Source organism: Notamacropus eugenii, chromosome 1 (genome assembly GCF_028372415.1).
Source record: "Notamacropus eugenii isolate mMacEug1 chromosome 1, mMacEug1.pri_v2, whole genome shotgun sequence".
NCBI classification, from domain to species: domain Eukaryota; kingdom Metazoa; phylum Chordata; class Mammalia; order Diprotodontia; family Macropodidae; genus Notamacropus; species Notamacropus eugenii.
The window spans coordinates 428,026,265-428,052,396 of NC_092872.1; the positions used below are offsets into that span (position 1 = coordinate 428,026,265).

The 26,132-nt window shown below is 41.5% G+C and overlaps 1 protein-coding gene across 15 annotated transcripts in view; it reads left to right on the plus strand.

Moving 5' to 3' along the window:
* The window catches only part of SRC (SRC proto-oncogene, non-receptor tyrosine kinase), a 150,203-nt gene that overhangs the window by 63,149 nt on the left and 60,922 nt on the right, over positions 1 to 26,132 (plus strand). For all 15 annotated transcript variants that reach the window (XM_072631535.1, XM_072631528.1, XM_072631523.1 and 12 more), the window contains one exon: positions 3,180 to 3,228. The gene's annotated coding sequence lies outside the window, so the exon portion shown is untranslated. The remainder of the gene's footprint in view (positions 1 to 3,179; positions 3,229 to 26,132) is intronic.

The following is a 26,132-nucleotide window of genomic DNA, read 5'->3' on the forward strand; positions in this document are numbered from 1 at the left end:
ATACAGAGCCATGATAGACATGGCTTAGATCCTGTTACCAGAGATAGTATCCCAAAACCTTGGGGATTAGAATTGGAATCACCTTGGGGAACTCTTACCTGTTTTTTTCCCAGCTCCCCCACATCCATTCTCAGCCAGTAACAAACTTCTTCACTAAAACCTCACATAGAACTTGCTTTTGTTCTTTTGAGACTCTGGTTTGCCTGCTTTGTCCAAACTGGAAGTGCGGCAGCCACTTGGGGCCTGATCCCAATACTGATCAGCCTGGAAGCTTTAAGCTGCTCTATTTTTTTTTTTCTGCCCTGGGCTGGTTCACTCCTGCAGCCTTCTCCTCCCATGTTGTTTCCAAACTGAGTGAGGATACCCAGTTGACTCTAGCTGCACTGTGGCTCAGAATTCCCAAACTCGAGATCTATCAACCTTGGTGTCTCCAGTAGCAAGAAGGACAGTCATGTGCCACCATGCCTGGCTTTTAAAGTACGTTTATCATATAATTTTGAATATTATATTTATCTGTATGATTTTCTTCCTCCTAAACTTTGAGCTCTTTGAGGACATTGACCATGTTGTTAATAAAGGTGTGTTGTATCATACTGTATTATGGCCCTCCTGATGTCTGGGGGTGGAGGAAAAGACTGATACTAGGTCTGGTTAAAATAGGGCAGGTGACTTTAATCTTTACCCTAGCACATGTCTCTTTGCTCTTCAAGGTCCTGGATTCTGAGCCATGGAGATGCTGAGTCTCATTCCTTAGGCTCATAGGAAGTGGGCACCCTTCCTCCCCCCCCAGTCAATGACAGGTGCATCTTTGAGCACAACAACATGAAATGCTGGTTCTATTTGGGGAATGTTCTGAGGCTCCTGTTGTATTCTCTTACACTCATTTTAGAAAATATGTAGGTTTGGTTACCAGTTGGAACTGTCTCCTTGGGTATTTAAAAAACCCAAAACAAACAATATTGTTGGTTGGGATTGTGGTGCAGTAAAAATATTGTTACTTGGGTTCATTTTAGGGTTCTGCAAGCTAATGTGGTCCATTCTGGCATTTGATTTGTGGTTTGCTTAATGTCTATGGTTAGTATATAGATCATAGAGTGTCAGAATAGAGGAGGCCCTTGCAAGTACAAGCTAGATGGGACCTTAGGACTTAGAATGTAGAATGTAAGAGCTAGAAGAAAATTTAGAACATAGAACCTAGAATGATAGAGCTGGATGAAGCCTTAAAATACAGACTGTCAGATCTAGAAAGCACCTTCAAAAATAGATCCTAGAATGACAGAGCTGGAAGAGATGTCGGAACAGAGCTAGAAGGGGCAGACCTTTGAAAATACAACACAGACTCTTAGAACAAGGAAGAACTTCAGAACAAGTGATGGCCTTAAAAGGGGTTTGAGAACATAGAATGTGCTATGGCTACAAGACACTTTGAAAAATAGTCTGTCAGGGATGGAAAGGAAACGCCTTAGAATATAAAATATAGGTTCTCAGGGGGAGGAGGAACCTTAGAACATAGATCAATTAATCAACAAACGTTAATTTTTTAGTACTTACAACAAGCCAGGAATTGTACTGGAAGGACCCTTGAAACCATCATTTTACAAATGAGGAAACTGAGGCCCATAAAATAGAAGTAACTTGCCTAAGGTTACATAGCTTCTTAATAGTAGAACTCTGATCTCTTGACCCCTTCTTGTAGTTTTTCTTTTGGCTGAAGCCTAGCTGCCAGAAATGATTGCTTTAGGCCCCTTCAGAAGACTTTGGAATCTGAGAAGGCAGTCTCCATTATGGAGGTAGGGGTGGGAAGCGGGGAAGAGAGAGCAGGTCAAGACAGGAGAGAGACATATCCACCATGCTCCGGGAGGCTTGTTCAGTCTCATTGTGTTCCCAGGGGAAAGATGAGATAGGTTGATTCTTCAGGGAATCGAGAAACTGCAGGTCTCATGGCCTGAAGAAGAGTGTTCTTATACGAGGGGTGCAGGTGACTGGCCCCTGCTTTGAATTCCAGTGTTCCGGCTCAGATCTAAACAGGCTGGGGAGCTAGGCCCCCTTGGCCCCTGCAGCTTTTCATCTCTGGGCTATAAACAAGGGGAAGGAAAGAAAGCCCCATTGTACTAGAGAAAAAAGCTCTTAGCCAAGTTCCCACCCTGAGCCTTCGAAATTGGGCCCTGAGACCGCAGACCCCTTGGCTACCCCTTCCTCTGAGGAAGCAATTTTCTCAGAACTAGGGGTGAGGGAAGTGGGAGGCGATTCAGTATAAGGGAAATATTGTAGGCCTAGGAGTTAGGATACTTGGGTTCTAGTTGTACTTATTTTTGTGGTTATTATGTGTATTATTAATTTATAATTACTCATAGCTCACATTTCTATAGCAATTTAAGCTATATAAACCATCTTCTCCCACCCTTAACCACTATCTGGGACAAGATACGTATATATAGTATATGTATCAAGAATAGGAAGTATATGTTAATAATTAACTCCATTTTAGGTTGAGAAAACTGAGGCTGAAAGCAGTGACTTGCTTTGACCCTATAGGTAGTAAGTGAGAGATTTGGCTCTTGGTGTCCAAGTTCAAAATCTTTTTTAGAAAATGCTTTTTCTACTACTCCATGTTTCCTCTCTTAATAATAACTCACATATTCATAGATTCAAATTTAATTAATATTTAAAATTAAATAAGCTATATAAACACAAAAAATCATGGTATTGCAGGATCTTGAATTTCGAATTTGAATGAACTTTGGAGTCCATCTAGTCTGATTCCTCCTTCCTCAGTTTTACAGATGAAGTGACTGAGGCTAAGGAAGATGACTCCCCAGAGTCCCACAAGTAGGTCAGTGGTGGGCTTGGAGCCCAGCTCCTGTGTGTGTAGGTATACATAGTGTACATACATATCTATATCCAGGATCATAGACCTAGAGCTCAGAGGGACCTTGGAGGTCACCTCCTCCAATCCTTCCTTTTTGCAAATGAGAAAACTAAGCCCAGAGATGTCCATTGACTTTCTAGGCTGTCAAAAAGTGACACAAGCAGGATTTATACCCAGGTCCTCCAAAGTCAGCGTGTGTGTGTGTGTGTGTGTGTGTGTGTGTGTGTGTGTGTGTGTATAAATTTACAAAGTGAATTCTTCACTTCCATGTGAGGCAAATGGTGTAAGTCTTGTTATCCTTATTTTACAGATGTGGAACTTCAGAGATACGAAATGAATTGCCGACTGTCACACAGCTAGTAAGTAGCAGAACCAACTCTTTGTAACTTTGGCCTGACCCTCCCCACCCTGGGCCTCAAGTTCCCCTTTTTTGATATAAGGGAGTTGGCTCTATGGTCTCTAAATGTCTTTCCAACTCTGAGTTAGTTCTGAGAGTTAGTTCAAGCTCCCCATCTGGGATAGGCATGGATCTCCACTTTTGGCTCATTGTTTCTGGTTTGTTTCTGAATGGGGCTGGAGTCAAGTTTCTGGCATCTGCAGTTCTGGGAAAGGAAGTCAGAGGCTTAATGGGTTCTGGTCTGACGTGTGGATATCAATCTGCCAGTCACCCTTCCAGTATTTCCCAAGCACCTACTGTCTATGTGAGATACAGTGATGAATCAAGTACAGTCCTTGCTTGAGAGCAACTTAGAATATAGTTGCAGAGATGGGACACAGAGCTGAGAAAACATCGAACAGCACGAACCAGTCAATGCCAAGTGCTAGATGAATGGTATAGATGATCCTTGGGGTGGACAGAAAAGGCTGTGCAGAAGCTGGGTTTAGTGATGAATACGTACAGGTGTTTGAGGCACAAAGTTTGGAGAGGTTGTCTTCAATTCAGTAAGCATTTAAATGCCCATTATGTGCCAGATACCACAGATTCCGAGACAGAACAATGAAGATGGTTCCTTCCCTCACGGAATCCAAGTTTTACTAGGGAGAAATAACATGTACACAGATAAAATAAGCACAAAGCACATATAAAGTAAATACAAAGCAATCGGTGGGGGAGGGGTGCACTCTCGCTAATGATGGGCCATTTTTCTTTCTTTTGAAAATTGTTTTTATGGTTTTTGTTTTGGAGGAGGGAAGGCAAGGCAACTGGCGTTAAGTGACTTGTCCAAGGTCACACAGTTAGTAAATGTGTCAAGTATCTGAGACCAGATATGAGCTTAGATCCTCCTGACTCCAGGGTTGGTGCTCTGCTCACTGCACCACCTAGCTTCTCCTGATAAACGATTTTTCTCAGAAGCTATGATGTGCTAGCTAGATTCTCCTAGAAAGTCAATCCCTGGGAGTAGTAATAGTGCTACTTTTAAAGAAATAACTGTATTCTTTCACTGATATACCAAATTGTAACCTGTTGGCCTGAAAATGTGAATGTGGCATGCCAAAGTGTCTAAAATGTTCCTAGGGAGTACAGCATATGTACCTTTGGGATCATATTATTTCTTTTGCTAATATGCAGGCTTTTTAAAAAGCGAAACAAATTTTAACAATCTCGAGCAAAGCAAGGAGTCAGGAAAGTCCCAGGTGTATCAGAGGAACAGTGTGAGTAGACCAGTTTTTCTGGGGAGCAGCTTATGTTTATGTGGTACCTTATAGTTAAAAAGTGCTTTCTATGCATAACCTTCTTTGTTCTCTACAATAGCTTTGTGGGTTAGGTCATGCAAGTTTAAACTCCCAGATGAGGAAATTGAGGCTTGGAGAAGTGAACCTTGTCATTCACTACCTGAGTTATTTTGATCAATATGCTGGACTTTTCAGGGTTTCATTTTCCCCAGGTAGAAAATGAGGGAATTAGACTAGATCATGGAGTTCTTAACTTGGTTTGTTTCATGGGCCCCTTGTCAGTCTGGTGAAGCCTAGAGGCTCCTTTTCAGAGTGACAGTTTATTATTTCCATTCATCATTGAAGCAAAGGCTAAATTTTACTGAGAAGTTTGTGAAAATAATGATGTAACTTTTCATCCATAACAAGCTCATTTATCCTCTGAAGTCAGTGGTTCACGGGCCCCAGACTCATGGAACCTTGGACTAGATGGTTTCCAAGGGTCTTTGTAAATCTAAATCCCGTGCTCCTAGAAATGGCTTTGGAAGGTTCCCCAGCTAGTAAGTGATAGCACTGACACTCAAGTCCTCATCCCAGTGGCCTTTTAGCATAGGAGACAGGGTTGAACAGGTCTGTTGTTTCCGGACTGGGGAGGGCCAAGAAGTGTGAACTTTTATCCTGTAGGCTACAATAGGGAGTTATGAAGCTCGATGAGCAAGAGAGTAAAGTAGTCAGAGCTCAGCTTTAGGAAGACTGAAGAGAGAGAACAAGAGAGAATGTGTGTGGGGAGACTATTTCAGTAGTTAAGGCATACGATAACAAAGGCCAGGAGGGTGGCCATAAGGGGAGATGCTAGTGCTATTTGGAAGGGAGAATTTGAAGGACTTGGGGACAGATTGGATGTGGGAGTTGAGGGGGAGAAAGGAGTCAAGGACAAGTCCAGAGTTTTGAGTGGGCTTGAGCCTAGGAGACAGAGTACACTCATATCAGTGACAGGATTCTGTGTCCTGGTTAATTGATGTATTCAGTCCCTTCTAGCCTTTGGTGACTGGTTGTCTTGCCCAAGGATGACCAGCCAGCTTGTATGTAGGCAGGAGGTGAGGCTGAGTGTGGGGAATGCCGTAGGCTGACAGACTCTGAATTCCCCAGCCCAGCTGCTCGTTAATACCAGCTCCTCCTCCTCCTCCTCCTCCTCCTCCCTTTGACCCCACCCCCACCCCCCATGGGCTGGATGTGAACATATCCCAGCCTGAATAATTGGTCATAGAATATTAGAGCTGGAAGAGACCTCAGAAACCTTGTCCTTCAACCCTTCCATTTTACATGCAAAGAATCTTAAGTGCAGAGAGGGGTGGGTTGTGCCTTGGTTCAAATCCCACAGGGAGTTAGTGACTCTGATCACTGGGAGGTGAGGCTTGGATTAGGTCTCATGGTTGGGACTACTATGGTGTAGTAAGAGAGAAAAACTAGACTTGTGGTCAGAAGACTTGCATTTGCTTATTAGATCTTCTCCTTATGAGCTCTGGGACTCAGGGTAAGCCACTTCCTTTCCCTAGCAGAGTTTCAGATTCATTATATGTAAAATGGAGTCAGAATGGATGATGGTATCTGAGGTCCCTTTCAGTTCTAATATTCTCCAATCCAGGGAACTATACTTTGCCTCTTCAACTGTGGAATTAAAGATTTGGTTCTTTGTGAAAAGCCATTCAGGGAATAGATGAGGGGCTTGGGCTTTCCAGGCCCTGAAGTCATACTTTTAAGTCCATCCGTTTGTGCAGGTGTGTCTGTCTAACACTTAGCTAGTGAAATGAAACTTAATTGTCAGAGGCCTTAAAGGGAGAAGTGAACCTACTGATTCTGACCTCAGCTGGCTTTCTGCTGTGCTGGCACTTCCTCTGTTTTGGGAAGGATGGTTTCAGGACAAAGAGGAGAGAAGGGTGAAGTGCAGCAAGGGGTGGAGGGGGGGCGTGCCTTGGGTCAAGCAGATCAGCATAATTGACTCTCCTCACTGCTGCTATCAAGAAGAATAATAGTAGTTCACATTTATATTATGTTTTAGGTTTTGAAAAGTACTTTACAAATGTTCAGTGCACAATGTCCTATGAAATAGTGCTACCAATATTCCCATTTTACAGATGAAACTGAGGCTCAAAGAGGACAAATGATTTGTCCACAGTTACACAGCTAGTAAAGCATCATGATGCAGTAGACAGAGCATGGGCTCTGGTTTAAGAGGACCTGGGTTCAAATCTTGACTCTGAGATTTGCTACCCTTGTGGGCAAGTTGATTAAATTCCCTGGGCTTCAGAGAATGAGAGCTTTGGACTAGTGTGTCTACTCAGGCCCATTCTAGCTCTAGTTCTGGGATTCTATGATTTTTAACAGTCTGAGGTAGGATTCAAACACAGGTTTTTCTGACTCCCAAGTCCAACAGTATCTCCTATGACATGCTGCTACTAGTACCCATTGCCTTTCTACCCCTGAATTTAACTGGGTCTAATCAGTACCCCAACGTAATCCCCAGGAGGCCCAGTGGATTCTAGGCTATTTTCCAGATTCAGCCTTGCCTGCTGTGGTCTTCAGGTTTAGGATGCCCAAGCCCACCTTATTCAAGAGCCCTTTGTTATTATAATAATAGCTCATTTGTGTTGGCCCAATGATTTATGAAGTGCTTTATAGACATTATCTCATTGAGTCTTCCCAGCAAGTTTTTGGTTATAAAATTGCAAGATTTAGAGCTGGGAGGGCCCTTAGCCATTATCTAGCTCAACCCCTTATTTATTTATTTATTTTTTACAAAGGAAGAAATTGTAGTTAAAATACTTAGCCAAAGTAACACAGTTAGCAAAGGGCAGAGCTGAGATTCAAATCTAAGTCATTTGACTTCATATTTAGGGTTATTCCCGTACACCATGCTACCTGTTATGCCGCTGAGCCCCCATGGGATTGGGGTATTCAAGGAAAGTTCCTGGTAGCGTTGGAAAACCACATGTGGTTGATGTGGTGGTTGGGCAGAGCCCAAATCAGGGTAGGCCCCCTCCTCTTCTCCTAGCGTAATATCCAAAGGGCTGTTGGCCAAAGATGATACATAAGCTTTTACAAAGCGGTAGGTTATACTTCTGTGCTTGGATAATTCCTTTGTTTCATGAGTGTAGGTTTTCCCTCCACTAGTGCAGATTATAACCTATTCATGCCTTTCCATCCTGTGCTATTCTTGCTCATGTCCTTCCACAAATCCGTATCTTGTTTCCTTCTTTAAATGTTGTGTTATTGCTTTTTTCTTTTCAGTAGTCAGTCAGCCACAGGAAGTCTCAATGACCTTCACCCTTCTTTATAACAAATAGGTACAGTCAAGCAAAGCCAATCATTCGATCATAATGTCATAACTCTGGAGCTAGAGAGGGCCTTTGAAGACATCTGATATAGATCTCTCATTTTCTAGATCATACTGAAAATGTATCCATAATTCCATTGACTCACTCACTTAGACAATCAACAAGCATTTATGAAGTGCTTATTTATTAGCACAGTGAGACACTGTGCTAAACCTTGAGAATACAAAGAAAACCCCCAAACAACCCCTGCCTTCTTCTAGAAGACACAACAAGTCTATACAAGATGTGCACAGGGTAGGTGGGAAGTAACCTTTAATGGAAAGGAGGAACAAGCATTTATTAAGCACCTACTACGTCTCAGGACTGTGCTAAGCGCTTTACAAATGTTATCTCTTGTGATCCTCACAACAGTCTGTGAGGGAGGTGCTATTATTCCCATTTTACAGATGAGGAAATTGAGGCAGACAGAACATCATTGACTTGTCCAGGGTCACACAGCTAGTAAGTGTCTGAATTTAGATGAATTCAAGTCATCTGGACTCCACACTCAGCTCTCTATCCACTGCACCCCCCAGCATCCTCTGATAGCTGAGGGGACCAGAAAAGGCCTCCTGAACATGATGATGATTGAGCTGAATATTGAAGAAAGCCAGGGATTCTGAAAGGCAGAGGTGAAGAAAGAGAACGTTCCAACCATGGGGGACAGCCAGGGCAAAGGCACCAAGACTGTACTTGAAGCATTCTCTGTGAGACAGCATAAAGGCCAGTATAGCTGGAGCGTAGGGTGAACGAGAAAGAACCAAGTGGAAGAAGATGGGAAAGCTAGGAAGGGGCCAAGGTGTGAAGAACTCTACATGCTGCACTTGTGGGCTGTTACCTCTGTCTGACAAGAAAATGGAGATGTACCTCACCCTCCCCTCTGAAGTCACAATTGGTTCCTGTGCCATCCGTTCTTCATAGAGGATCCACCCAATGGTAGAGAGCTCTTCTGGTGGTACCTGTGAGAAGGGAGACAGAGTCAGAAAGGACAGATCTTTGTGGGCGGGGGTGGTCCAGGAAGGCTTCCAGAGGGAGGTGGGGCTAGCCTAGGATGTAGGTGCAAGCAGTAGTGCTAGAGAGTCAGCCTCCCTGTCCTCTTCCTTCATCTTCTCTTCACTGGCTCCTTGCGCTGTGTTCCTGCGACTACTTCAATGCCTCCTCTGCACTGCCTGATGCGCGATGATGTCATTCCCATATCACCACCTCCTTGAATCCTGTTCTAATGTGAGTGATGCAGAGTTCAGGGTGGATGTGGCCTGGGATTGAACAGGTGAGCTTCTATGGCCAGCTCTCAAAAGGGAACCTTATTTAGTTAAATTCAGGTTCTAGGTCCCAAGCACTTCCTACGTGATCATCCCAATGTTTGGTGAGAGGCAGGGGAGCTATGCCCTTTTGAAGTTTATGGTCAGGTAGGGGAATGAAATGCAAACAGAGATAACTGTAATACATAATAATACATGATAAATATATTTAGATAAAAAGGTCATTACTGAGCCTTAGCACATTGTAGGTGCTTAATAAATGTTTTTTTGATTGACTGACCAGGAGGATTAAGGAGGGCTTCATGAAGGAGGTGGCCTTTTATTTTGGCATTAAGGATAAAAAGAATTTCTCATCAGCGCAGAAGTTTGGGGAGAGGATAGCCTAGATACAAGGGGCAGCATAAAGAAGGTGAAGAGGCAGGAGAATGTATAGTATCTTTGGAGACAGAGAGCTGACCAGTTTTTTAGGAGTCTGCAGTCTCTCTGGAGAGAAAAGACTAACATCAAACAGATCCTAAAACTAGAGAGCACAGAGAAACCCTGGATGAGCTTGTTCTGAGAGAGTCTGGCAGGGTGGGAAGAGCATTTGTCTCAGCGTTAGTAAAGATCTGGTTGGGATCCCAATTCCATTGGTGGGTAACCTTGCTAAGTCACTTCCCCAGTCTGAGACTATTGCTCTTTCTGTTTCACAGGGTATTGTAAGGAAAGTGCTTTGGAAACCTTAAAGCACTAGAGAAATTGCAATTTTCATCATCATTGTTATTACTACATGGTTATTTCAATTTAACAACCTCACCAGAGAGTCTTGAAATCCCCTCCAATAGATAATTGCTCTTTTTAGCACTTTTCCTGTGGAACTGTCCCTAGTAACTTTGTTTTTCTTAATGTCATGCTTTTGTAAAATCAGATGACAAGTAGGTACTATTATTTTCCTCATTTTACAGTTGAGGAAATTGAGGCAGATATAGGTTAAGTGACTTGCTCACAATCACACAGCTAGTAAGTGTTTGAGGCTGGATGTGAACTCAGGACTTCCTGACTCCAGATTTAGCACTCTATCCACTTCACCACCTAGCTCTAGCTCCATCTCAATAAGCATAGGAGCTAAAAAACAAAAGCAAAAAACAAAACACAAACAAAACCTACCCTGAGGTCTTAGATTTCAATAATAGAAATTTAATGTCCAGAAGAAAGGGGAGAGTCGCACAGTTCTCTGCCTTGGTTAACCTCCTCCTCCCTCTCTCCACCCCACTTCCCCCAGTGAATCGTGTTCAGTACTGGAGTTTCTAAGGGATTTGAAGCCAAACTATATGAGGCATAGTTGAAGGAATTAGGGCTATTTATTTAATTGTAAACTCTATGAAATTGTAGTCAGTGTCCAGTCTTTGAATTCCCAGAGCCAGCACAGGGCCTTTCACATAATAGGTGCTTAAGATACATGCTTGTTCCACTAAATTAAATATTGAGCCTGAAGAAAAAGAAACTTAGGTAGATCTTCAGATGTCTGCAAGGTTAATTTGTGAAGCTAGGTATAGGGATCGGACCTATGTTTTCATTGACACAGGAAACTCCCTGATATAGAAACTTTCTCTACAAATAAATACAGGTCAGCTCCTTCCCTGAAACTTATATTCTTCAAAAATTGCCTACCTACCACACTAGGGGGTCAAGTGATTTATCCAGCCGTACATTGTCAGGATGTATCAGATGAGAGTTGAACTTGGCTGTTCCTGGCTTAAAAGCCAACCTTCTATCCACTATGCAGTGCTTTCTTTGTCATATAATAGAGAGGCCACATTTGTTTGGTTTGGTTGCTGAGGGTGGAATTAGAATGAGTAGAGGAAATGTTATAGGGAGGTGGATTTGAGTTTAAAAGGAAGAAGAGTTTTTTTATTTAGAGTTATCTGAAAGTAAAGTGGCCTGCCTCATAAGAGAGTGAGTTCCCTATAGCCAAAAGTGTTCGAACAAAGCCTGGCTGGTCATTTTGGAGGGCTCTTATAAAATAGATATACACTTTAGGTCAGAGTTGTCCTGGATTTCCCTTGAAAGTTCTCTCTTCTCTCTCCCCCCCCTCCCCAGCTCTGAGATTTCAGGAGTATCTGAGCATCTAGCACAAAGGAAAGGGTGCCCATCACAAGGTATTCCCCTCCTTCTCCAGGGCTTCAGGTTCATTCTTTTCCACCTGGAGTCCCTAAGCAGTACCCAGACACACCCTGCATACTTGGCCAACTTATCAGGCTGAGTCATTTCAGTTTGGGAGGGAGACTGGAAACCCAGGGAGTGTCGTGGACAGGTCAGGTGGAGAAGCATTTAAGGCGTGGGGTGCAGCAACTCCACTCTCTCCCCGACTCCAGCACTGGAATTGCTCTTAGTCAAACCCACAGCATGTGCTAGCCTCTGAGGTACAGCAGAGAAGTTTGGGAGAGTGGGGATGTGAATAGCAAGTCTAGGCAAGAGCCTGATAGGAGGGTGATGCATCATATATATGCTCAAAATGAGGCTTCTGCCCATTGTCTGGGAGATGTCCATGCACCCACATGACAAGGTTACCTGCTATGGAATTGCCAGATGTGGCATGTATGCCTTGGGGGGCCATTTTCTCTTTAATTCTTTGTATGATACCCTACAGCTTCAGGTAAGTGAACCCTCTGCCCATGTTGCATTTCTGCCTTTGTTCCTAAAAATGGTGAAGAATCTCAAAAGCTACAAGAGATCTTGGTCCAGGACCTCATTTTATGGGGGAAAAAAAGTTGGAACCCCTAGCCCCCCAAACAGTCTGCCTTCGCACTACAATATAAGTAGATGTGGTTTTGCAGAGCTCAGTTTTTATTTGTTTTTTAGTGGACTTATACAGAGTTGGGAGATACTTTACAGTAGAATACAAACTGATTGGAGTGGAAGGAACCTTGGAACACAGAGCTGAGAGATTCCTTGACATATAGGTAAACTGATCCCTAGATCAGGGAAGTGGCTTGCCTAAGAAAACAGCACATTAGTGGGAAAACCTGGACTAGAACCTGGATCTCCTAATTCTCAGTCTGACACTTTTTTCTGCTATACCATAAAAAAATCTTGTGAACATCTGAAGCAATGATAACGCTATCTACCTATGACCCCATCCCAATCCCAGCACTAGTTCCAACTAGGCAGGCTTTCTGTCTGCACTAGTCCTCTTTCCCATCTCAGCTTCCCAAACCCTTCCAGATTTGTCCTGGAAGACTTCATGTAAGTACCTGTGGAAAGGACAGTTTTCTCCCTGCCTCAGCCTGGGACGCTGGCTTCTGGGGAGATAGTTCTCAGTCTTTTTTTGGAAGTCAAAGTATCAGCTTTAGAAGAGTAGGGCCTGTCCTAGCAGGCCATTTGGTTGGGGGCAGAATTACATTTGCTAAGCTGCTTTGAGGCAATACAGTCACTATACATGCACAAAGCCAAATTCCTTTTTGTTTCCTGAGGGTGCAAGCAGACTTCTGCTTTCTTGAACTGTCTGCTAAAGATTGCTTTAGCTTGGGCTTCAGACACAAACGTTTCTTTTTTCTTTTGGAGTATGGTTTATCTACTTACTAGCTGTGTGACCACAAGTCACTTCACCTTCCCAGGACTCAGTTTCCTTGTCGGTAAAATGAGGGATTTGGACTGGATGATCTCTGGGGTTTCTTCCAACTCTAAATTCCATGATACGTTCTCTTCTCATGTCTGGCTACATGAGCAGGCAGATGTCACCACTTTGTGCTGGGTCATCTTGGGAAAGGTTTCGCCTCCCACCCCACCCACTTCATTGCTTCCCCCACCTGTTCACAGACGAATGACATTTTACCATCAGTAACAATAATGCACATTTGTTTCTTCAGTATTTAAAATAGCACTTTTCTCACAATAACATTGTGAAGTAAGTAGTGCAAGTATTATTATCCCATTATTTAGAGGAGGAAACAATGATGAGGGAAAAAATAACTTGCTTAGTCATACAGCTAGTCAGGGTCAGGGCTAGACCTCAGCCAATCCACCAAAGTGCAACCTTGGAGTCATCCATGACTCTTCTTTTCCCATAGCCAAGAAGCTGTCCATTATATCTTCATAACATCTCACTTTCATCCCCTTTTCTTTCCTGTCAGGGCTGCCCCCTCAGTTCAGATCCCTATCTGTTATTGCCTGTGCTACTTCAATAGTTTCTTTTCTTTTTTTTTTCTTTTTTTTGACAACTTCAGTAATTTCTTAATCTGTCTTCCTGCCTTCAGCATCTTTCCTTCTTAATTTATCTTGTACTCTGATGCCAGAACGATTTTCTTAAGCACAGGTCACTCCCCTGCTCCACAAGTTATTGTGGCTCCCTATACTAAAATGCAGATTCCTCTGATATCTAAAGCCTTTTTTAGTCTGAGCCCTACCTGTCTTTCTGAACTCTCCACATTCCCAATTCCTGAATTCAAGTCAAACCACCTCCTTGCTGTTAGCCCTGCACAGCAATGCATTTCTCACTTCAGTGCTTTCCCTCCCCATTTCCTGGTTGTGGATCATTAGCTGGCTGGATAGCCCTGCTCAGATGTCATGTCCTGCAAGAGTCCTTTCCTGATTTCTTCCCCAGTTGTTAGTGCTTCCCTGCATAAATTTTGTACTGACTTATTTGTGCTTATGTTCCTTTCTTTGAATAGAATGTAAGCACCTTGAAGGCAGGGACTTTTTTCTTCTTTTTTTATTATTATTTTATTTGTTTTCAGTTTTCTACAATCACTTCCATATATCTTAGATTTTTTCCCCCTCCCTTTCACCTTCCCTCCTAACCTCCCCAATCTCTCTGTGAGATGGCATACAGTTTTATATAGGTTCTACACATACATTCCTATTACATACATTTTCACCTTAGTCATGTTGCATAGAAGAAATAAAATGAATGGGAGAAATTATAAAACAAACCAAAATATAATACAAAAGAAAATGATCTGCTTCATTCTGTGATCAAATTCCATAGTTCTTAATTTGGATGTGGAAGGCATTTTGCCTTAAGAGACCATTGGGAATTATTTAAGTCCTTGCGTTAACAATGAAATACTATGTCTGCCAGAAAAATTCCTCCCACACTGTGGTTGTTGCTGTGTACAAAGTTCTGGTTCTGCTCCTTTCACTCAGCATCAGTTCATATAAGTCTTTCCAGGCCTCTCCGAAGTCTTCCTGTAAATCATTTCTTATAGTGCAGTAGTATTCCATTCCATTCATATACCATAATTTTTTCAGCCATTCCCCAATTGATGGGCATCCCCTTGATTTCCAGTTTTTGGCCACCACAAAGAGAGCTGCTATAAATATTTTTGTACATGTGGGACCCTTTCCCATTTGTATGATCTCTTTGGGATACAGTCCCAGAAGCGATATTGCTGGGTCAAAGGGTATGAACATTTTTGTAGCCCTTTGGGCATAGCTCCAAATTGCTCTCCAGAATGGTTGGATCAGCTCACAGCTCCACCAACAATGAATTAGTGTTCCAACTCTTCCCACATCTTTTCCAACATTTATCATCGTCCTGTTTTGTCATGTTAGCCAATCTATTGGTGTGATGTGGTATCTTGGAGTTGTTTTGATTTGCATCTCTCTAATCAATAGTGATTTAGAGTATTTTTTCATAGGACTATAGATAGTTTTAATTTCTTCCTCTGAAAACTGCCTGTTCATATCCTTTGACCATTTATCAATTGGGGAATGACTTGTATTCTTGTACATTTGACTCAGTTCTCTATATATTTTAGAAATGAAAAGGCAGGGACTTGTAAAAAATGTTTTCCCTTCATGGGTCATGTGCTTAGCACAGTGACTGATACTATACTGGTAACAGTACTTAATAACTATTTATTTAATTGAATTGAGCCAAGGTCTTCTGACTCCAATTCTAGTCTTCTTATATACACCCTAAGGAGGGGGGCAGGAAGTTACCGTCATCATTAGTTAGAGGATCTTGGAGGCCCAGATGATACTAGGATTTGGAATTGGAAGGGTCCTTAGAGATCATCCTGCTCTAGTTTGACTCTTTCATCACATAGGCAGGGCGACTCGGAGGTTAAGTGACTTACTCAAAATTGAAGGAAGGGAAGAAAAGATTTGACCTTATGGGTTCACATTCCTCTTCCCTTCCTTGCCACTGTGCCTGATGCTGAGTGAGCTGAGAAGAGCCTGAAGTATTCTCAATGCCAGCTCCGACATGGCGCTTGCAGTGCCTAATTCTGGGTGCTGTCTCTGCAAGGGGAGATGGCAGTGCTGTGAGAACACTTGGTCACCAGCCTGTCTTCTGCACGCTGGGTACTGTACTGTTCCCTGGAGAGAACTCCCTATGCCATTTTATTCTGGGAACAGAAAATTAATGACTTCCCACCCCTCAACACCCACTTCTGTGCCTTTCTCTGGAAGAGGACACAGGTTGGACCACTTGCTATTCCCTTTCCCTGATACACACAATTGGGGATCCTCTCCCCCTTTCCTCTGCAGGCCATCTTAAGTGTGGGAAATTTTTAGGACTTTGGGGCCCATCCTCTATATTCTGCTCTATTCTCCATAGAACTCTTAAAATTCTGTTTCCTCCCCTCCTCTTTTCTTTCCTTTCTTCTGGGACCTTGTGGTCGAAATTTAAGACTAAGTAATCCTGTCTTGCCCCAGCCTCAGGGTAACTCTAATTAAACTACCTGTTTAGAAGGTCTCTTCCACTACCCTGGGCAGGGGGAGGATTGGACAGACTTTACCCTCCCTTCAACAAAATATGACAAAATTGCTAAGTTTATCTTCAATGCCTGCTACCTCCCCTCACTTATACCTTATCCCCGCCCCCCCCAGCTCTATTCCAGACTATCCTTACTGTCCAGTTCTTACTCTTTCCTCCCCATAAGAAAGCCTATTCTTGGGAGGAGATGGTAATAAACATCTAATGATCCCTGTGTCTATCACTATTTATAGAGCAAGAGTTCTAGAAATTCTCTCTCTCTCTCTCCCCCTCTCCCCCATTATTATCCTCATTTTGGTTGGGAGGAAATTGAGGAGCTTGGAGAGGGACAGTGAATGGCCTATGGTCACACAGAGCCAGTGGTTTGCTAGTGAGTAGGTGGCCAACAAGGACCCTATTTTAGGTCTTCTGATTCCAAATTCAATGCTTTTAAAAGTGAGAGATAGAATTAACTTTATTGATCATCTTGTCTAACTCCCTTATTTCATGGACAGAAAACTAAAGCCCCAAGAGGCTGAAGGACTTGTCTGTGGTCACTTGGTTGTAGAGCTGAGGTTGGAACTCATTTTCTGTGACTCCAAATCTAGGACTCTTGCTATTAAGCCACAATGCTACTAACCTGCTGGATATGGTGAGGGGGATAGTGAGGGAAGATGTTCTCTCCATAAGACAATGTGTGTGAAAGCAAAAGGTCATATGAAAACAAGGCTTATTATCATACGTGCCCCTCTGGGGAATGTCTTCTTACTCTGAGTGTTGGTGGAGGACACAATGTCCCAGGCTTTCCTGTCCTATCTGCCTCATTTAGTCTGTTACAGTCATTGCCCTATCTCCCCCACCCCCAAGCTATAAAGCTTTCCCTCCCCTCTATCACTCCGCTGAGCCCCATAGATAGCAGGGTTTAGCCTTGAGAGCTCTGAGAGCAACACATTCTTTGGGAGGGGAGAGAAGGATGAAGGAACTTTCAAGGGAGCCTTTGTCTCCTTAAGGCCCTAAGATCCATCAGGTTGAGTTCACTTGGGGGAGCCTCTGAGGAAACTTTGAAGTGAGCCTTTGTTTCCTTGAGGCCCTGACAGAGTCTGTCTTTCAGACTCAGTTCCCTTTGGAGATCCTCTGTTGGGGGAGCAGAAAGGGGGTGTGGAGAATGGAACTGAACTGAGAGGTGGACTGTACTCACTGCTCATCTCCTGTTGAAATCTTCCATTTATACCCCTCTTGGGTAACACCTCCTTTGGACAGCCTTTCTTGATTGCTCCTGATTTGGCATGATCTTCACAAATTTTCATAGTATCACAGGCTTGTAGATCTGGAGCTGGTCTCCTTGCTCTTCTCTGCACACAACACTCTTATATTCTGACTCCTTATGTATTCATTATCTATCCCCCCTCATCCCCACTTCCTGGCTTCCTTCAAGGCTCAGCTAAACTACCTTCTGCACAAAGCCTTTCCTTTTCCCCTGAATTTTAGTGTCTTCCCTTTGTGAAGACCCTCTCTCCAATTTATCTTGCATGTAGCTTATTTGTACAGTTATTTGCACCTTGTCTCCCCTGTGAGCTCCTTGAGTCTAAGGACTGGATTTTTTTTTTCCTTTCTTTGTATCTCCAGTACTTAGCACACTGTGTGGCACATGGTAGGTGCTTAATAAATGTAGACTGATTAACTGATTCTTGAACCAGGATTCTTTCCATTATACCACATTGCCTCTCTACACTTTGTATCTCTCTTTTGCTTTCATACTACTCTATCTTGTATCATATTTTTGAAGGCAGGCTCTACTGTTCAGTTATCATCCTTTTACTCTTAGCCCCCAGTGCAGTGCCCTGTACACAATAAGTACTTAATAAATATTTGTTGAATTGAATTGAACTGAATTGAGGTAGCCCTCTCCCAGTAAGCCTTTAGATAAATTAGGCCAGTCCTTGGGAAAGTGATAAGATTACAGAATCTCTGAGCCACATCCAGCCCACCTTATTTTGCAGATAAAGAAACTGAGCTCCAAGAGAAGTAGTTTGTCCAAGGTCATGTGGCCAGCCACTTAATGGCAGAGATGGGATTTGAACCCAGGTATCCTGATACCAAATCTAGGGTAACTAGCAGTCAGACAGCACCAGTCATGACTCAGGGTGGTAGGGGAAGGGACTGTCAGACAAAGGGGAAGATCAGTTCATGAAGTAGAAACCCATCTTTCTTAGCCAAAGTGAGATGTCACTTGGGAATGAAAGGACAGAGAATTCTCCATTGGTTCCTTCTGCTCCTTTCTCAACCTGCTTTCTTATCCATGGACACATGGAAATTATTGGAGCTAGAAGAGAAGATGTAGTTAGAACGTAGACCTCTGTGTGCTCCACGTGGAAGGACTTAAGACGATACCATATTGGAGTTGGAAGGGACCTTATGGGTCAGCTAATCTAATTCTTCCAATTTACTGAAGAGGAAACTGAAGCCTGGAAAGGAAAAGTGACTTGATTAAAGTCATATTGTCTGTGTGTATCCCTTCCCCTCTTCCTCTTCCCCCTTCCTCAAATATTCCCTTCATTTCTTAATACTCTGTACGTTGTTCATGCTTTGTAGTAAATGGAACTGGGTTTGAACTCTGGTTCTTCTACTTACTTTTTTCCCTCTCCCCAGTTCATTCCATTTATATATTTTTTTAAAGTACAGAAATTTAAAAATTTTTTCTTGGTCCAAATTCTTTCCTTTCTTCTACCTGTTCCCTTCAGTAAGAAGGCAACTCAAAAGAGCAAATTACAAATATTTGTAGTCATGCAAAACAAAACTCAGCATTGGCCATATTCTGTGGGCAAAAGTAAGAAAAAGAGCAAAAAATATGCTTCAGTCTGCACTCTGAATCTATCAGTTCTCTGTCTGAAGGAGAGGAGGATATTTTGTCTTGAGTCCTTTGGAGTTGTGGTGGATCATTGTATTTATCAGAGTTGTATGCATTGTTCTCCTGTTCCTATGCACTTCACTTTGCATTAGTTCATATAAATCTTCCCAGATTTTTCTGAAGTCACCTCCCTTGTCATTTTTTATAGTACAATAGTGTTCGTCATCTCCATTCCCCAGTTGATAGGCGGCATCCTCTTTGTTTTCAATTCTTTGCCACCACAAAGAGAGGTGCTATAAATATTTTTGTAAGTATGGGTCCTTTTCCTCTTTCTTTGATATCCTCTGCATATTGGCTAACTATGGGCAAATCCCTTAATCTTTTGGGGTTGAGTTTCATATGTAAAATGTGGTGGTGGTTGGGAATAAGCCTGGACATTGGATTAGGTCAAAGGTTCTTAAACTTTTTTTGTGTGTCATGAACCCCTCTGACAATCTGGTTAAACATATATTGACCCCTTCTCAGAATCATGTTTTTAAATGCATAAAATAAAACAATAGAATTGCAGAAGGAAAAACAAAACCCCAAGCATTTTTTGAGTGCTTCTAATGTTCCAGGCACTGGGCTAAGCTCTGTTAATATAAATTCAAGTAGAAAGAAAGTCAGTCCCTGCCTACAAGAAGCTTTTATTCTGCGCTTATTCGGGGAAAGGGGGCAGGGAGAGATACTTCTTATTATAAGTTTATATTCTAAGTTTCATGGAAGAGAACAGTACATTAAAGGAAGCTGAAAAGTGTATGTGTGGGAAAACAAAACCCAGGGAAGTCCTCTGCAGCATGGAGAGCAATGAGACAGGACTGTTTTGGAAGCCTTTCTTAAATAGAAAACCAATGATATTGAAATCCAGTTGTACTTCCCCCCCTCCCCCATCCAAGTGTACAGACCCCCTTAAACCTGTCTATAGATCTTAGGTCAAGAACTAGACTGGATGATCTTTAATGCCCCTTCCAGCTATAACTCCTATAACCTTATTCTATTTATTTTTGCTGTTGTATGCTGCATATTTATTTTTGTACCATATACATGCTTCATACCACAAATCATTTTTTCTCTTCTCCCTTCTCTTTCTTCTCTTTTTGTTTCTATGTGTGTATATATGTATATGTCTGTGTACATTCATTCATTCATTCATTTATTTGTTTATTTATGGCCCCATTTCTTCCATGACCGTAAAGGCTAAATGATTTGTCCATAGGTAATTAGTTGTTAAGGTGGGATTTGGATCTGGATCTATTTACTCTAAGTCCAGGATGCTTTCTGCTACATTAGCTGTCTCATTCATTCATTTATTCATTCAATTTTTTGAAAAGCATTTATTATGTGTGACCTTTTATGCTTGGGTCCCTTTCCTCAAGCAGCTTGTAGTCAGTCCAGTAGTGGAATAAGACACATGTCACAGATAATTATAATACCAGGGATAGTCTATAGGTTATAGTGTTGAAAATAAAAGGATCTTAATAAAACAAGGGTATAAGATGATATACAAATTCTATTTGGCACTTTAATTCCTTTTAGAAACAATTTTGTATGTCTTTTGAAAGTTTTGTCTTCAGACTGTTTAATATATTTAATACTAGAATATTATGCTATTGGTTCATGTTAAGTCAAAAAGGTTTGGTTAATTGGAGCTATCTTGAAAGTTACTAAACATTTAGTATGAGAATATTATAGTGTTCACTTAAGTTTCAAAAGGTTTGTTAATATCTTTTCTTTATAATTGAAAATGTAGAATATAAAATAATATCAGAATGTTGATTACTTTAAGCAAAATTGTTTAATTTTAATATTGGTGATGTAATTGAAAAGTCTTGCTAGAAAAAATAATCTCACAATAATCACATTGTTCTCGCTCATTTTATGAATTTTATATTATGAATTTCATTTTAATATGAATAACATAAATTTACATATTTTATATTATGTTTATTTTATATTATATTTTTATATTTTAATATATTAAATTCATTAATATAAATTTATTAGGATGTACTTCTATAATTTGAATTTGATTCACAAATTAATTTTTAATTTTTCATATTAAGAATTTTAGAAACTCTGATAGATTTTCAAATGTTATACCTTTTCTCCAGAATTAACTTATCATGCACTTCCTCATTTGAAATTAAATCTTTAAAATGAAAAAAAAATAAGCATAAGTACATAGAAAAGTACTGACAAACTGTTGTTCATCTCAGAATTGGGAAAGCTCATATCTTTTTGGATTAGTTATGGAAGGCTTCACGTAAGTAAGAGCTGACTTTTGAATTAGCCCTTGAAGGATGGATAGGATTTCAGAAGGTGTTAATTAGTTGGGAATACATTCCAGATAACAGCTTGAGGATTTGTGTGTAGATAGGAAAGCACAATGTAGATTTAGGGAACATTGAGTATGCATTCTCATTTAGCTGGAATGTATAGTATATGAAAACTGGAAAGTTGGAGACGAGATAGGAAAGGTATTTTGAGGGCAGAGCCTGGGAGCTTTGAATACCAGGCTAAGGAATTTGAACTTTATCCTAAAAACAATAGGGGACCATTTAGTGGATTTTTTTAGTAGAGTGATATGATCATAGGATTACATTAGGAAGATTACTCTGACATGGTTTGCAAGATGGATCAGGGTGAGGAAAAACAGGAGGCAGAAAAACCAGTTGACTGTGGCAGTAATGAAAGAAACATATTTAGAGCTGGAAAGGTTTTTTGAGAGCTACTCCATTTCCTTCATTTTGCAAATGAGTAAACTGGGAAACAGAGAAGGGAACTCACTTGTATAAGGCCAGAGAGCTAGTGGTAAATCCAGGACCGGAACTATACTGTTCTGCTGACCTGCTGCACACTATGACTAGGGTCCTAGGGTCCTAGAATCCTAGCTTTAGAGCAGAGGCCACCTAGTCCAATCCCCTCGTCCTCTGTATGAGGAAACAGAAGCCAAGAGAAGGTAAGAGATTTGCCCCACATCACCTAGGTAGTGAGGTGATGAGGGCCTAGAGGGTGTGTCTGGGGAATGGCCAGAAGTAAAAGGATGAGAGAGCAACTGAAAAGGCTAGAATGGCAATTATCTAAAGAACTATACAAGACCATCCCTACCAGTGTGGTGTTTAGGGAGAGAATTTATCCTTGGTTTCATGGCTCTGTTAGACATGAGGGGGTTGAACTAGATTTTTCAGGGCTCTGCCAGTTACATTCTGTGACCCTGATTTGCTGATAGTTTAGATACAAAGATGGAAAGAAAAGGACAAGTCAAAGATTACTCCAAAGTGGCCAGGGTGGGAGGTGGGGAGAAGAATGGCGGGCTACCCATCTCTCTTCCCCTTAGATTTTTCTGTTGCTAAATGACTTGAGAGGTCCAGTTATAAATCACAGTGTCATAATATTACAATGGAAGAGATCTCAGTGATCATCAATGCATAGATCAATCAATAAGTATTTATTCATTAGGCATCTGTCTGTCAGCCCTAGGAATACAGAGAATTGAATGAGTACATTCAGAGAATGAAACAGTCTCTTCCCTCCAGGAGCTTACATTGTAATGGGGAGTCGTTATTCATTTGATTTCAGTTGTGACCAACTCTTTGTGACCTGAGAGCTCTCCCCACTGCACTGTCTAGCTGCTCTCTTGATGGGGAGACCACATATAAATTATATATATGTGGATTATATGCCATTCCTTTTTCAAAAATCTTTTATTCATTTATTTTTAACATTTATTTAAAAAATTTTTTTGTTTCCAATTCCCTCCATCTCTTCTGTCCTTCCCCTCCCCATTGAGAAGGCAAGTAATCAGAATATGTGCAATTCCAGTCCTCTCATTTTACAGATAAGGAAACTGAGGCCCAGAGATGAGAAGGGACTTGTTCAAGGAAACACAGTGAGTTTAAGTTGGAGATGAGGGTTGAACTCCTTTCTTACAATTTCAGGTCTAATGCTCTTGCCTCTATGCCAGGCTGCCTTCTGGAGCCTTTTGTCAAAGAGGAGGAAGTACAAACAGTGTTTGCTTCTGGGAGATTTTTGCTATACTTAAGGCTGTCTATTCTAACTAAACTTGTCTGTTATCTCTTCCCTACTCCTTTGGTTTCTTCTGGAGTGGATAGAAGAAGAGAGCCTTGGTTCCTTGGTGCCCTTCTTTTGAAGGTTGAGGTTTGGGGAGAGGCACTAGAGTTTGTGTGGTGGAAGGAGGCATTTTTGTGATGGAAGGAGGTGAAATTGTCCATTTCATTACCTTCTCCATATCCTTGGGAAAGGAAGGAGGAATGTAGGAAGAGAAGCTGGGTTGCTTATGTGGCAAGGAAAACGAAGGGTTTTCCTGTGTTGGGGTGGTCATGATAGGCTGACCTGTGCTCTTCTACTTGGGTCTGGGATCACTGACTCATCCATTTCTCATCTGGATTGGGCAGGTAAGAGGCAATGGGGAAGTTTTTCCTTTTATTGACTTTGGTTCTTCCCCCTTCTAAGAATGTGTATGCTACTCTGAAGCAGCTTCTCTACTCTCACCCTGTTACCCCATCTCCAGGGTGATATAAGATAGGTATGACATTTGTAGTAAGTGGTCCTAAATTTTGGTTTAGTTACTTATTACTAGTGTTATCTTGGGTGGGGGGGAAATTGCTAAATTTCTCAAGACCTTATTTTCTTCATTTATAAAATGAAAGAGCCAGATCAGATGATAGCATCATAGATTTAGAACTGGAAGAGACCTTAGAAGTCATCTAGTCCAACCCCCCTCATTTTGTGGATCAGGAAACTGAGGTGCACAGGGTTGCCTAAGGTCATACAGGTAGTAAATAGCAGAGCCCCAGTGATTTCTAAGGTTTCTTCCAGCTCTGAATCCTGGCCAGGACAATAGATGAATCACAGTCTCTTAGCTAGAAGAGACCTCAGAGGTTATATCATTAACCTCCCACTCAGTACAAGCGTATTTTCAGCTACATCCTTTGCAAGGTCATCTTCTAGGCCCTGGGGAAACTGCTACAACAATGGGAAACTCACTTTCATATGAGGCAGACCATTCTATTGTTGGAGAATTTCAGCTATTAGGACATTTATATTGGACCAAAATCTGCCTCCAACTCATTAGCTGAAGTTTAGTCCTTGGGATCCCAGAGAACAAGACTGTTCCCCAATTGTGCCAGAAACAAGAGCATGAGTGAAATGAAGTTTGAATGAGGCAGGCATTGTTATGCTCAACTTGATGGCCAAGTGGGAAGAGTGGAGGATTTGGAATCAATAATACATTGTGTATGCCTCTGCTACTCAAATCATTTAACCTCTCTAGACTTCAGTTTTCCCTCAGTATGTCGGTTGAACATTCTGTAGTGAATTTATGGGAAGACCAGGACAAAAAGTCGCATAGGATAAACAGACATTAGACTTGAAAGCAGGACTTATTTTTGCCTCTTTTGTATCCCCAACACTTGGCACAGTGCCTGGCTGTATAATAGTGGGGAATATAACTTGAGTGGGATGAGAGAATCTATAAATGTGTGTATATAGTTAACCAGCTCATCTGTACTGAGTGCCTCCTCTGGGCCCAGCCTTGTGCCCTGTGCTATAGGGATATGGAGAAGTCTCGGACATGGTCTTTTTCCTCAAGCTTGAAGTCTAGTTGTAGGCCTTAATAAATGAATAAATAAAGCATTTATTAGTCATTTACTGTCTACAAAGCTCTGTATTAAGTGCTGGGGATAAAAATAGAAAAGTAAGACAATCCCTGCTCTTAAGGAACTCACATTTTCATGAGGGGCAGTGGGGACGTAGCACACTGCTAGCTGACTGACTAATTGACTGTCTAATAGGCAGGAATGGGCTATGAGTTCCATTATTGCAGGGAATATTAAAGTAGATGAGATCAAAGGTCCATTTGAAATATTTACTCATTTATTCATCTATCCATCCATCCATCTATCTAAACTTTATTTTAACATTCATTTAAAAATATTTGGGGTTCCCATTTGGAATATTTGAGTATGAATTGAGGGATTTGGACAGGATGCTCTCAAAAGTCCCTTCCCAGTTCTAATCATCCTATGGTACATGTAGAAAACAAGGCAGAGGTGGGGCTGAAGGGGTGCAGAGGGGTGAGTGACTTACCTGTAGTCACATAGTGAATTAGTGACAAAGCCAGGACTAGAACCCAGGTCTGCTGATTCTCTAGCCAAGGCTTTCCTTTACTCCCCATTGTCACCCTATGTTATGTCTTGAATTTTGGTGTGTTTCCTTAGTGGAGAAAAAGGAGAGTCTTGTAGAATCAACTTTGGCTGCTACTTTGGAATAGTAGGGGTTGGGGGGAGGGGGCTTCCTGCTGGATAATCGCTTCCAGCAAAGGCTTCCTGGGAAGGAATTAGAAATTTAGGAAGCGTAAGATACTGTCAGTCAAAGGTTGCTTATTATCCCAATCAAACCCTGCTAAAAATAGGACTATTGTCTTTTTTAATAGGAAGAACAGGAAATAGTGGGAAATAAAACTTGAATGGAATGAGAGAAGCCATAAATGTATGTATACACTCAGCCAACCTATCTGTGCTGAGTGCCTCCTCTGGGCCCAGTCCTGTGCTCTGTGCTGTAAGGATGCAGAGAGTCTAGGACATGGGCCTTTGTTCAAGCTTGGTTACACAGCTAGTAAGTAACAAGATGGTGGGGAGTAGGGTGAAATACATTGTCTGGGGTGGGTAGTGCCAGTTTGTGGATGCTGTGATTTGAGAGTGAATGACCATATGTAGATGAAAGGAGGGGTGAATGACCATCTTTAGATGTTGTAAAGAGGTTCTGAATGGCCATTCCACCTTTGTGGGTCAGTCAAGAGACTAAAGTCTAGGCTAGAGAGTAGAAAGACATTTGGTTGGAAAAATGGGGTAGGACAGGATGATGGAGGGCTTTGAAGAAAGTCATTATTTATTTTCAAGATGCAGTTGATGAATGCGACAATCTTAAGAAAGACAAACAGAATAAAGAATACAATCCCAAGTAAAACCATAAAAACTGAAGTAGTTACATTTTCATAAAAGAAAATCTAATTTTTTGGCAAAAATGATAAAAAATCCTAACTTTTTTGCTCTGGGGGTCATCTTCCAATTTCTCATTTCTCTGTGGACTTCAAAAATTTTGTTTCTTTTTCCTGTGGATTCTGTTAGTGTGTTGGGTCATTCTAATTCTGCTTTCCTCCCTCAGCATTGCATCCTATTGCTTTCCTCAGATTTCTTTGCATTGTGTCTTTGCCCTATTTTTTTTTTGCAATGGAATAGTCACATTGATGTGCTTAATTTTTAATTCAGTAGTTAAAACTTACACTGTTGATGATGATAGCTAACATTTATGGAGCACTTGCTATGTACCAAACACTGTGCTAAGTGTTATTATCTCATTTGACCCTCATAACAACTACGGGAGGTAG